Source organism: Bidens hawaiensis, unplaced genomic scaffold, assembly GCF_021521415.1.
Source record: "Bidens hawaiensis isolate Kalapana, Puna unplaced genomic scaffold, B.hawaiensis_p1.1 tig00017154_1, whole genome shotgun sequence".
Lineage (NCBI taxonomy): Eukaryota > Viridiplantae > Streptophyta > Magnoliopsida > Asterales > Asteraceae > Bidens > Bidens hawaiensis.
In genome coordinates, this window is record NW_027492593.1 from 335,783 (window position 1) to 350,807 (window position 15,025).

Consider the following 15,025-nt stretch of genomic DNA (forward strand, 5'->3'; position numbering starts at 1 on the left):
CTCAGAAAATATGTTTATCGGAGTATGTTATCTCCCCCAAGTGAAAAACGTTTGAAAACAGTTCAAAGAGCGGGGTAAGTGAAACTCACTGTTTGCGAAGAATATCCGATCTAGATCACCGAGTGATGCGCGTCGTAGAAAACTCTCTAGCGTTCTAAAATAACAAAGAGATTTTCTAAGTATCGGAATGTTTAACGAGTCTCTAGACTCGGCACATAATACCTATGCACGTAACATGTTTCGTGTTTCGTTTGTGAATCGTGTGTGACTTAAACAAGTAAAATTGTGATACGATACATGAGTGAGCAATTACTTTCGTGTCACGTACTAATAATGTATATCACTAGCAATTATTCCCGTAAGGGCATTTTGGTCAACAAACAAAGACTAACTAACCATTATTCCCCATAAGGGCAATTTGGTCAATTCATGGCAATCAACTAACAACTATTCCCCGCAAGGGTATTTTGGTCAAAATACAACAATTTTATAAAAACTATCATATTTCATGCATTCCTATACAACTCAGCAGCTAGTTTCGTTATGACAGAATTTCTACTTGAAAGACTGCACTAGTTCACCGATCATAACGTCTCAATTAATTCACCAAAAATCACCACAGAAGCATACATATCTTAGGTTTCCAGAACATATTTCATCTTATTTTTATTCCACATATTTTTCTTATAATGACCAAAACATTACAGCAAACTCATATCAGTCAGATTCATGCGCAACAGAATGTTATTTACAATTCCCGTTAAACGAAAAATCCAATAAATGCAAGACCACTTGGGTTTGGTTCCTAACTCAGTGAGTCAACCTCCAGAAGTGGAACCAACCCAATTGGTCTCGTAGTTCATGAGATATAACATTTACAACATAACCTAACAGCAGGTCTAACAGCTCAGCTTTGCATCACGTTTTTGTAAAATCATAAAAGTATACTTCCACTTATCCAAAAATTACGAATTTATACTTCATAGAAACTAGACTCAACCTAGTTTACTGCAGTACCCACAATCTCAATCAATTTTCACGTTTACACTTCGTTACAGTCAGTTAAACATCGTATATACGTTCTGTCCAGAATCTGTTCACATCAAAACTCATCATAATAACAATCTATGAACTATCATGCATCCATATAACCCTCTAGACACTATAACTACTATCCATGCATATCAATCACACCATACATACAAGATTAGGGTTTTATTTGAACTCACAATCAAGGACACAACAATTAACATGCAATACTATCAAACTAGTTATCAATCATCATCAATTAAATCAAGAATCACATGAATATCATAATACCAAGAAATCAGCCATAAAGGTTTACAATTAACCCAATAAAACTAACAATTAAACATAGAGGATACATAGAATAGTTGTGTATACCTTCCTAGCACCTTAATCTTCAATCAAACTTGAAAGATCTTGATTGTGTGTGTGTGTATATTAATCGATCTCAAGGAAATAAAGGGAGGGGATGGCTGCCGATTTTTGTAGGGGAATAGGTAGGAGGTTAGGGTTTAGGTTTACCATGTATTTATAAAGGAATATGTTACACTTTGGCCCCTCAACTCCTAAGTATTACTTTTTCTAGAACATTCTATCATAACTTGCACATTAAGTTAACATTAAGTATTACTTTTTCTAGAACATTCTATCATAACTTGCACATTAAATTAACATGACAATAATATTATCACATAACACATAATCCTAACACATAATTATCACATAATTAGTGTTTTAGTGTTTTTCGTTTATTCATCAATCGTTTGCGTTTCGGTGCAAATCCCGAAAGACTACTACACATGTAGTAAGTGTTAAGCGTCATTTAAACCCTAGTTTAAATGTAATGAGGTTTGCGTTTAGATTCAATAATCTAAAGTTTGAATTGACGGAGTTGCGTTAACGGAGTTAACCTGAAATTGACGATTGTCACATCATTCCCATGTTAAAGAATTTTCGTCCCGAAAATTTGAGTCAAGTCGTGATGAGTGTCTGAAAAAGTAAGAAAAATTTTCAGTTTGTCATATCATCCCCTAGTAGAAAGAAATTTCGTCCCGAAATTTAATTCATACCTCCGGTGATTTCTGACGGTTTGCCGGGTTTCGCGGTTTTCTATGTTTGGTCAGCCCTTCAAAAAGGTGAGGATACTTTTTCATCATTTGATTCTCGCGTTCCCACGTGAACTCCGGTCCACGTCTCGAGTTCCAATTAACTTTAACAATTGGAATTTTGCTGTGCTTGAGCGTTTTGGTTTCCCAATCCAAAACCTCAACTGGTTCTTCAACGAAGCGTAACTGTTCATCAACTTGTAGTTCCTCCAAAGGGACTACTTGAGTTTCATCGGATAGGCATGTGAAAAACATTGTGTACACTACTGAGTTCTGCTGGTAAGTCCAGTCGGTACGCCACTGGACCAACGCGTTCCGTTATCCGATAAGGACCAACATATCGTGGGTTGAGTTTGTTTCGCTTTCCAAAGCGAACCACACCTTTCCAAGGTGAGACTTTGAGTAACACTCGATCGTTTACTTGAAATTCGAGAGGTTTTCGGCGCTTGTCAGCGTAACTCATTTGGCGATCACGTGCTGCTGCCATGCGGTTTCGGATTTGAACAATCTTTTCCGAAGTTTCGAGTACCAGTTCTGGACCAGTGATTTGGCTGTCACCCACCTCTGCCCAGTAGAGCGGTGATCGACACTTCCGTCCGTCTAGTGCTTCAAACGGTGCTGCGTTAATACTTGCGTGGTAGCTGTTATTATACGAAAACTCTACCAAAGGTAAGTGGGGTTCCCAACTTTTTCCGAAATCCAACACGCATGCACGCAACATGTCCTCCTGGGTCTGAATAGTCCGTTCACTTTGCCCATCCGTCTGAGGATGGTATGCTGTACTCATATCGAGACGGGTGCCCAGTGCGCTTTGCAGCGACTTCCAAAAGTGCGAGGTGAAACGAGAATCTCGATCGGAAATGATCGAGACAGGCACTCCGTGTCTAGACACCACTTCTTTCATGTATACGCGAGTCAGTCTTTCCATTTTGTCCGTTTCCTTAATTGCTAGGAAGTGTGCCGATTTAGTCAACCGGTCAACGATCACCCAGATGGTATCGCATCCCGTCGGTGTCTTAGGCAAACCCGTAATAAAGTCCATTGAGATGTGCTCCCATTTCCACATTGGGAGTTCCGGTTGTTGCAGTAGACCAGATGGTTTCTGGTATTCTATCTTGACTCTGGCACAAGTCAAGCATTTGCTCACGTAGGTGGCAATGTCGGCTTTCATGTTCGGCCACCAGTAAAGTGCCTTTAAATCATGATACATTTTATCTGAGCCAGGGTGGATAGAATATCGGGACTTATGAGCTTCGTCCATCACTAGAGTTCTCAACTCTCCGTATCGTGGAACCCAAATCCGGTTCTCAAAATATCGGACCCCGTTCGATTTGGTTTCAAGTTGTTTGTCCATGCCCCGCATGAGTTCTGATGGAAGATTATCATCTTTCAAAGCTTCAAGTTGTGCATCGCGAATCTGGTCGGGTAAGCTAGCATGAATTGTGAGTTGCAATGCTCGTACTCGTCTGGGTTTATCGGTTTCTTTTCTACTGAGTGCGTCGGCCACTACATTGGCCTTGCCAGGGTGGTACTTGATGGCACAATCATAATCCTTAAGCAACTCGACCCAACGACGCTGTCGCATGTTCAGCTCCCTTTGATCGAAGATATGCTGGAGACTCTTGTGGTCGGTGTATATGGTAAACTTGGTACCGTACAAGTAATGCCTCCATATCTTTAGGGCAAATACCACAGCTCCGAGTTCCAAATCATGAGTCGTGTAGTTCTTCTCGTGAATCCTTAGTTGTAGAGAGGCATAGGCTATAACCTTCTCGAGTTGCATCAGCACACAACCGAGACCTTGTATAGATGCGTCACAGTGTACCTCAAAATTTTCCGTTCCCTCGGGGAGGGCTAAAATAGGGGCGCTACAAAGCTTGGTTTTCAACAGTTGAAAAGCGGATTCTTGCGCGTCACCCCAGTTGTACTTAGTGCCTTTTGTGAGTCAAAGCAGTGAGGGGTTGAGCAATCTTTGAAAATCCCTCGATGAAACGCTGGTAGTAGCCGGCCAGTCCTAGGAATTGCCGCACCTCAGTCGGAGTCTTAGGTGCTTCCCAGTTTTTGATGGCCTCTACCTTACCGGGATCGACATGGATACCATTCTCGTTGATCACATGTCCTAAAAAGTGAACCTCGCGAAGCCAAAATTCACATTTCGAGAGTTTAGCATACAGTTGTTCCTTCTTCAGTAGTTCCAGAATTATCCTTAAGTGCTCTTCGTGGTCAGTCTCGTTCTTGGAATAGACGAGAATATCATCGATGAAAACAATCACGAACTTGTCGAGGTACGCCTTGCATACTCAATTCATGAGATCCATAAATACGGCTGGTGCGTTGGTTAGGCCAAAAGGCATAACTGAAAACTCGTAGTGACCATACCGTGTTCTGAAAGCCGTCTTTGAAATATCATCTTCGCGCACTCTCAGCTGGTGGTAACCGGATCGTAGATCGATCTTCGAGTAGTAACTCGATCCCTGAAGCTGGTCAAACAAATCATCAATTCGGGGTAAAGGATAACTGTTCTTGACCGTCACCTTGTTCAATTCCCGGTAGTCGATGCACATTCGGAAAGTCCCGTCTTTCTTTCGGACAAACAAGACAGGGGCTCCCCATGGCGATGAGCTAGGTCGGATAAAACCTTTATCCAACAAATCTTGCAACTGAGTGGACAACTCCTGAAGTTCCGCCGGTGCGAGTCGATACGGGGCTCGTGCTATGGGTGCTGCACCGGGTGTCAACTCGATCTGAAATTCGACTTGACGAATAGGAGGGAGTCCAGGTAAATCCTCCGGGAAAACTTCCGGGAAGTCTCGCACAACCGGTATGTCTTCAATTCGTTTCTCCTCCGCGGGTTTCTCAACAATCTGCGCCAAAATTGCCGGATGACCCTTTCGTAAATACTTCTGTGCCTTCATAAGGGTAATGACGCTGGTGGTCATGCCGCTTCTCTCGCCTCGGACCGAAATGATCTCGCCAGAAGGGGTGGTAATATGGACTATCCTATCATGGCATATAATCTCCGCTCGGTTCTCGGATAACCAGTCCATGCCGACAACGACATCGAAACTACTAAGCGTAAAAGGAATAAGGTCGATGTCAAAGACATGACCTGACAGTTTCAACTTACATCCCGCAAGTATATGAGTTGTTACTACAGTTTTACCGTTAGCTAATTCAACAGGAAACTTAGCGTCTAACGGGGTTGGAGTAAGGTTTATTAGTTGGCTAAAGGCCTTTGACACAAAACTCCTATCAGCTCCAGTGTCAAACAAAACAGAAGCAAAACAATCGTTTACAGGGAACTTACCAAACACCACATGCGGATCTCTGCGGGCTTGACCTGATCCAATCACAAACGCTCTTCCTTTGCCATTTCCTCCACCGTTACTGCCACTTCCATTACCCCTATTATTGTCATTCTGTTTCAGCTTGGGGCAATCTTTCCGGAAATGACCTTCCTGTCCACATTCAAAACATCCCTTAGTCGTCATCGGTGGCTTAGGAGCACCCTTCGCCACAAGGTCAACTCTACATTCCTTCGCTTGGTGACCTATCTTTCCGCATCTTTGACACTTCACACTGACCAACATGATGATAGTTGCACCTATTGCACTTTGGATATCTCCCAGCATATCCGCTCGAACCCTGCCCGCTACCGTTGTTATTGTTGTTGTGACTTTGATTGTTAAAGCTCCGAGTGAATTCGGGCTTACGGTAGTGTTGTTGCGGTGGGAGGTTCGAGGATGAGGATCTGGTGTTGTCAAACTTCCTCTTTCCGCTGCTCGGGTTGCTGTTGCTGTTGTTGTCATTACTCGGGTTGTCACGGGCCTTAGTGGTTGAACCCCTAGGTGGTAACGCACCTTGGGCCACTGCTTGATCCGTCAGTTTGTGAGCTAACCGGATCGCTTGTTGTATCGTGGCTGGTCTGGAAGACGTCACCATGCCCTGAATCTGCGGTGCTAACCCATCAATGTACATTTCAATCCTCTTACTCGGCGGATCTACCATCCGTGGACACATCACCGCTAACTCGTGAGAACGGGTAGTGTAGGCTTCGATTTCCGAACCCACCATCTTCAATGACCAAAATTCCGACTCCAACTTTGAAATCTCCTCCCTCGGACAATACTCTTCTCGCATCAAGTCTTTGAACTCCTCTCAGTTCATAGCGTTAGCTAGTTCCAATCCAAGAATTTGCACATTTGCACATCGTCTGAGGACACCTCTGAGTGTGCCTCCTCCTCAGCCGGTTCTTCTTCAGGCTCCTCCTCGGGATCTTCCTCGGGGTCCTCCTCAGGTTCCTCTTCAGGATCTTCTTCAGGATCTGCCTCAGGCTCTGCCTCGGGTTCGGCTGCGTTCTGAGCAAGTTGCATTTGTAGGTCATCGCAACGCTCGAGTGCTATCTCGGTTCGGGTCCTTGCTTCTTGGAGTTGCTCTTGCAAGTCTATCATCTCGGCTTGCATCTTCATCATAACCTTCGTTTGTTGCTCACTAGTCTCTTGCATTTCTTTCATTGCCGCTGCCATGCGGGCAATCTCCTCCTGAGTCTCGGTTCCGTCTTTAAACAGTCTGGAAACATTTTCTCTCGTGTAGCGCATGTAACCCACATCACGCTCCCAACAAGAAACGACAGCTGCGAGAACTCGCTCCACAGGTTCGGTTATGGGTGGTAGGGTGTTGGGATAAGCAGGGTGGTTCGGGTGAGGTAACTGGGGAACTTGTTCGTGATAGACTATACGTCTGATCATGTTAGGGTACCAATCCCATCTAACATCGTTTTAGTAAATGCCTCCGGATAGGCGGTACCTTTTTGGTGCGGGTGTTTCGAGTTCCGGGACTACTCGGGGTGGCAATGCGGTAGGTAATTGCGGTTCCTTCCCGTGAGCATGAGTCATCAGATCGGACGATGATGAGGATGGCGTCGACATCTCTACAGGTATGCCGTGTATGCGCGCGTATGAGTGAAAGAGGTAAAGAGATAAGACAACAAAGACTACACAAACCTATGCAGTGCGTATCATTATAACTAATGGGTCGTCGCGGTTATAGTCTAGTATGCATGCAGCTTCTAGTTCGCTATAACCAATGGCTCTGATACCAATCTGTCACACCCTCAAAATCCACTAACGGAGTTTTACCGTCAGAGGGTGTGAACTGGCAGGATCGGAATCATTAGTTATAATCAAACCAAAGAAAAACGTTTAAATGAAAGTAAGTGCGGAAGCGTAAAACCTTAATTCAAAAGTTGCGTCACGCAGGACGACTTAAAACCAAATGTAACTGTTAAAATTAAGTTTGCAGAATAAAAGTGTTTTCATTAATGCATGCTCCTAAACCGCGCGCCCGCCTCGGCTACCTGAGAATAACATACTAAAAGTGTCAACACAAGGTTGGTGAGTTCACAAGTTAAATAAGATAAATCGTTTAGCGTTTTGCGTAACCTCGTTACGGCGTTTCAGTGTTGCGTAACCCCGTTACGACGTTTGAGTGTGTAACCACGTTACAGCGTTTGAGTGTGTAACCACGTTACAGCGTTTGAGTGTGTAACCACGTTACAGCGTTTAAGTGTGTAACCACGTTACAGCGTTTGAGTGTTTTGCATTACCAGATAGTGTTATGTCAAATTATATATCGATAGGTAGCTAATCTATACAACAAGTATCGCTAAGTGGTTCGCGACCGAAGCTGACTGTTTATCAAGTGCCCGTCACCAGGTCCTCCAGACCATGGTAAGTGTTAGCCAAAATTTACACCCACTCAACCTCCAGTTGAGCTTAGCGTCGGGTGGGGTTTGTCAAACCCAGTAGTACTACCCAAAAGTGACTCGCTATTCCAAATATTAACCGGTCCGATATGTGGGACTTCAAATGTTACGTATGCCGCTTAGCCTTTACAAGTGATATATAATTTATAACAAAATCTTTCATATGCGTTTATCTCAGAAAATATGTTTATCGGAGTATGTTATCTCCCCCAAGTGAAAAACGTTTGAAAACAGTTCAAAGAGCGGGGTAAGTGAAACTCACTGTTTGCGAAGAATATCCGATCTAGATCACCGAGTGATGCGCGTCGTAGAAAACTCTCTAGCGTTCTAAAATAACAAAGAGATTTTCTAAGTATCGGAATGTTTAACGAGTCTCTAGATTCGGCACATAATACCTATGCACGTAACATGTTTCGTGTTTCGTTTGTGAATCGTGTGTGACTTAAACAAGTAAAATTGTGATACGATACATGAGTGAGCAATTACTTTCGTGTCACGTACTAATAATGTATATCACTAGCAATTATTCCCGTAAGGGCATTTTGGTCAACAAACAAAGACTAACTAACCATTATTCCCCATAAGGGCAATTTGGTCAATTCATGGCAATCAACTAACAACTATTCCCCGCAAGGGTATTTTGGTCAAAATACAACAATTTTATAAAAACTATCATATTTCATGCATTCCTATACAACTCAGCAGCTAGTTTCGTTATGACAGAATTTCTACTTGAAAGACTGCACTAGTTCACCGATCATAACGTCTCAATTAATTCACCAAAAATCACCACAGAAACATACATATCTTAGGTTTCCAGAACATATTTCATCTTATTTTTATTCCACATATTTTTCTTATAATGACCAAAACATTACAGCAAACTCATATCAGTCAGATTCATGCGCAACAGAATGTTATTTACAATTCCCGTTAAACGAAAAATCCAATAAATGCAAGACCACTTGGGTTTGGTTCCTAACTCAGTGAGTCAACCTCCAGAAGTGGAAACAACCCAATTGGTCTCGTAGTTCATGAGATATAACATTTACAACATAACCTAACAGCAGGTCTAACAGCTCAGCTTTGCATCACGTTTTTGTAAAATCATAAAAGTATACTTCCACTTATCCAAAAATTACGAATTTATACTTCATAGAAACTAGACTCAACCTAGTTTACTTCAGTACCCACAATCTCAATCAATTTTCACGTTTACACTTCGTTACAGTCAGTTAAACATCGTATATACGTTCTGTCCAGAATCTGTTCACATCAAAACTCATCATAATAACAATCTATGAACTATCATGCATCCATATAACCCTCTAGACACTATAACTACTATCCATGCATATCAATCACACCATACATACAAGATTAGGGTTTTATTTGAACTCACAATCAAGGACACAACAATTAACATGCAATACTATCAAACTAGTTATCAATCATCATCAATTAAATCAAGAATCACATGAATATCATAATACCAAGAAATCAGCCATAAAGGTTTACAATTAACCCAATAAAACTAACAATTAAACATAGAGGATACATAGAATAGTTGTGTATACCTTCCTAGCACCTTAATCTTCAATCAAACTTGAAAGATCTTGATTGTGTGTGTGTGTATATTAATCGATCTCAAGGAAATAAAGGGAGGGGATGGCTGCCGATTTTTGTAGGGGAATAGGTAGGAGGTTAGGGTTTAGGTTTACCATGTATTTATAAAGGAATATGTTACACTTTGGCCCCTCAACTCCTAAGTATTACTTTTTCTAGAACATTCTATCATAACTTGCACATTAAGTTAACATTAAGTATTACTTTTTCTAGAACATTCTATCATAACTTGCACATTAAATTAACATGACAATAATATTATCACATAACACATAATCCTAACACATAATTATCACATAATTAGTGTTTTAGTGTTTTTCGTTTATTCATCAATCGTTTGCGTTTCGGTGCAAATCCCGAAAGACTACTACACATGTAGTAAGTGTTAAGCGTCATTTAAACCCTAGTTTAAATGTAATGAGGTTTGCGTTTAGATTCAATAATCTAAAGTTTGAATTGACGGAGTTGCGTTAACGGAGTTAACCTGAAATTGACGATTGTCACAGTAAGTTTGCTCGAAACCGGGTTAAAGTACCTAACCTTAATATTTACTTAACCTATGTTAAGTAATAAGATGGGAAAAATGCATAAATGAAAGTTCCTTTGAAATAAAGACACTAAAACGGGTCTTTAACGAGTGTTCGGGTTGTTGGTTCGGGTCTTGGTAATTGGTCAAACCCAAAATCAACTTTCCAAATAATGAAGTTATGAGATAACCCAATAAAACTTAATAATACTTAACCAAGTATATAGTTCTATTGTTTTAGAATTAACAACGCACGTTAAGCGAGTGTTCGGTTTTGTCGGTCCAAACTATGTTATGAGATCAAGTTGAATCCAACAATTTCAAGTACTTAAGAAAATAATTAAAATCAGTTTGTAAACTATTTTTAAAGAAATATACAAGTCTTGATCGCTAAAAACACACTTGTGTGTCTTAAGCGAGTAAGAATCGGTTTAGTTCGGTTTGGTTCAGTTTCCATCTTTCAAATAGTTCATTGATGGTCTCCACATGACCAAATATCCAAGAACTTGTATAATAATTTATAAATGAAGAAACTTAAGTTTTACAACCAAAAAGTTAACAATAAAGTCTTTAAACCAAAGTTCGGTTTTGGTTCGGTTTCCATCTCACAATAAGTTCATAAATGGATTCCACATGACCAGTATCAAAGAACTTGTAAAAATGATTTTAGAAACTCAAATCTAACATTAAACATGTTTAAACAACTATTCTAACAAAACCAGTAAGCAAAAGTTCGGTTTCCGGTCTAGAGCTATTTGCGGTTAATTAACCGAAGCATAGACTCTTAGATCCCATTACCATGGAACTTTGTAAATATGATGTACAAACTAAAATGAACAGAAGTTAGTCATGGTTAGTATGTATAAACAAGTTATATAAGTATATATATATATCAAGGACATGAAGTCCTCCATGAAGCCTTGCCTTACAAGGTCCGAAACCTCACCGATCGGAACCGGAGAAGTAACTACCAAAGGTAACAAGGGGTATTATATATATATATATATATGTTGTGCCACCATAATCAAGTGTTAGTAAGGTTAGATGAACAATAAGAATGAAAGACTATGATTAGTTTGACTTGGGCAGTCAAACTACTAATAATATGAAGAACAACCTTTGAATCTTTGAAGTTTTGAGAGAGAATTTGGAGTAAGAGCAAGTGTAAAAATGAAGGAGATGGGTGTGTATATATATGGTAAGGGTCAAGGCTTCTTTGCAAGGTTCTCTTTTATGTTTGCATGAAAATAGATTGGTTAAAAAAACAAGCAAAGCACAAAACAACAAGGAAAAATGAAAATGTGTGCAGATACCTCTAGGCGCCGCGCGACGGCCTTCCTTGCTCTCGCTGAGCGGTACGGCGTTCTCGGGGGGGGGGGGGGGGCTGGTCCAGCTCGTCTTGTGTGGTTCGTTATGCGTCCAGAAGTTCGTTTTTGATGTAATTTGCTCATTTTAAATGCGTTTTCGAATCCGTAAAAGGGGTTTTTCAAATTGAACAAATCGGAATGATTTGGTAACATAAAAATCCAATATTTTATATATCATGAGTTTCGGTTTACAAAATGAGTCAGTTTACAACATAAAACAATACGAATGCGAATACAATCGAGCCCCGAATTTGACGAATGTCACAGTATCCTCTACTTTAGGGAATTTCGTCCCGAATTTAAAATGAAGATGATGATGCGAACAAGTGTGGATACTTCTCTTTCATTGCGTCTTCTCGTTCCCAAGTGAATTCTGCGACACGCCGTGATTCTCATCGAACTTTGACTAACTGAATACGCCTACGCTTGGTTTTATTCTCGTTGCGATACATGATCTCAAGGGGTCGTTAGACCATGACCATCGACTCATCGACATGTACTTCGTCGAGAGGTATATGGAGATTGCCCTCGGCTAAGCACCTTTTTAAGGTTTGAAACATGAAACGTCGGATGAACACCGGCAATTTCTTGCGGTAGTTCGAGTCAATAAGCTACTTTCCCAACACGTTCAAAAATTATGTTTATCGAAGACATATTATTTCTCCCTTTTATGTTTCATATATTTCGTTTTAGATCTGAATTGGTGATCAAGTGATTGATATGAGTATATGACATATTATTTGAATTTTGAGAAATTAAATAATAGCAATTGATCTAATAAGAAGATGTGTGTGATATCTGGTAGGTGTAAAACCGTGACATTTTGGTATGTTTTGGTTCTCAATTTTATCATTTATGCAATGATTGATAGTAATAGGAAATTGATTTGTTTTTAGTGTTAAAATTTAGGGCTTTATGTTTGACTCTATTTTTCGGTTATACGCATTGTTTGATCTGTAAGTTATAGTTAATAAAGATTCTGTGTTTTGGTTCCCAGTTTCATCAGTTTGGTAATGATTAATAGTTATACGAAATTGATTTGTTTTTAGGGATTTTTGTTGAACTATACGTTTTGGTTATATGCATTGTTTGAACTGTAAGTTACGGTGGCTTAAAGCTCTTGTAATGATGTAAGGCCCCGTTACCGGTAGCCCTACTTTCGTGTTGGATTTACTCATAAACACAGTTCTAAATATCAGAGTTAATTAAAACATTTACGCGGAATATAAAACTTTCATAAAACATTACATAATTCATAACTTGTCTCAAAACATCCTTTGTCTTTCAACATTAAAGCATTAAAATTAAAACATCATAAGTCTTCAGACGCCAGACTCTTGTTCAATGCCACGTGTCTCCTCAAGCAAGCCGCCTCATCCTACTCACCTGCGTGCATACTAAAAGTCAGCTACGCTGAGTGAGTTCTAGTTAATCATACACTATACAATACACATAAACTTATATTCTTTCATTCATACTTTCATACTTTCATACTTTCATCCTTTCATACTTTCATTCTTTCTTTTGTATTAACTTACCTTCATATCTTACGTTATAAAGAGCATTACGCCCTACATTCCTCGAGTATTATTAGGGCTCGGTACCCTCCTTCCTCGAGTATTATTAGGGCTCGGTACCCTCCTTCCTCGAGTATTATTAGGGCTCGGTACCCTCTTTCCACGAGTATTATTAGGGCTCGGTTTCCCTCTTTCCACGAGTATTATTAGGGCTCGGTTTCCCTCTTTCCTCGAATATTAGTAGGGTTCGGTTCCCTAGTTCTCGAATATTATTAGGGTTCGATTCCCACTTCGTTACCATACAACCATACATCATACCTCGAGTATTATTAGGGCTCGGTACCCTTTTTCGTAACCATACAACCATGCAACCGTCATTTCCTTCTTTTATTAACTTTATCACGTTCATACACATAAGCATACATATCATACTTACCTTACACATAGCGTTACAACCTGACAGTACGTGCAATATCCGAAGATCGTTCACGTACCATCAAGCAATCATTCATACATATCATATCATTCACATAAGGCATACACTTACCTCTTAGGATAAGCGTATTAACAAACATATTGAGTATGCACACAGCCCCGAAAACATAACACATAAATGGGGCTAGAAACTCACCTGAACACGGTTACGTTCACCGTTAATCGTAATCCCTTTCTTCAGTTGTGCACGGCTGACTGTATAACAAGTACACGTATCAAACAACTATCACTACTCATATCATCTTTCCAGTCTTAACTACTACCCACAACGAACGGGGGTCCGGGGGCAGCGCCCCTGGCAGCGGGGTCTAGGGGCGGCAGCCCCTAGCAGGGTCCAAGGGCCAGAGCCCCTGGCAGGGTCCAAGGGGCATAAAGGACAACTTTGTAGCACGCCTTTCTTAAATAACGACATGAATTTTTGACGCTACGTTTTGATATGCCTAGCCGAGCCGACACTACAACTAACCAAAAATTTGTGGATTTTAATATATTAATAATTTTATTTTATTCAAGTTGTTTTCATTTCTTTACACACATGAGGTATTATAGAAAATTTCGGTATCATAACGAGCGATACCTTACGACTCCCCACTACAACGCACAAGCTGATGCAACTAGTATAAGCCTAAATCTCATGTTAGGCTAAATCTCATGCGCTGTGGCCGCAAATGATTTTTTAAAATTATTTTATTTGAGTCATCTTTTTGTTTCTTTAATAGGTTCATTTAACAATCTTAATTTTAGGGTCTATTTTCAGTGTTATAACGAACATAACCGATACTACCCGACTACGCCTTGAGAAGCCATTAACGCCCATGTTTTACGGATTTTTGTTTTAAATATGTTTTTTTGGCGTTTAGTTCCGGTACCTTAACCTTTCCACCTACCTGATACCGATTGAGTTCATGTCGATTCGCCCAAGTTTTACTTATTGTATGAAGGTCACTTTAAACATTTTTTTTGTATCAAAAGCTATTTGAGTGACGATTCTATTTTTGGTGTTCACTAATTATTTTTTTGGATTTAATGTCGGTACCGTATTGAACCTCGCTAACCGATACTGACGAATTCGTGTCGTTTTGATCATAAGCCCTACGTATGCCATATTGTTTTGGGCGCCTAAAGGTTTATTTCATGGGTTCATTGCCGCCAGGGGGCGGATTTAGGTACTTTTGACAGGTTTACGGGAACCCACTGAGTTTCAAAATTTATAAAAAATACCTATATAAATTATGAAAGTAAACCCACATATATTTTGAGAGTGAACTAATACACAAGATGAAACTTTGGTCTAGTGGTTAACTCCTTTCATTTGTTCCAGTAAACCCGGGTTCAAAACCCCTCTTCAGCTTACTGTATTAATTTAGTTGTTTTTTTTGTTTGAAGCTTCTTTGTCAGTTTTTTCCTTTTTTTTTTGTTAGTTTCATTTCTTTTTCTTTCTTTCTATCTTCACAATCCTTTATTCTTTCTTTTCTACCAGTTTACTATTCCTTAGTTTTATTTCTTTTTCTTTCTTTTATTTTTCTAATTTATTTTAACCTTGGTTCTTTACACATCACTAACACCAGCATAACCGTCCTCCACTTTCATGCGCCTCC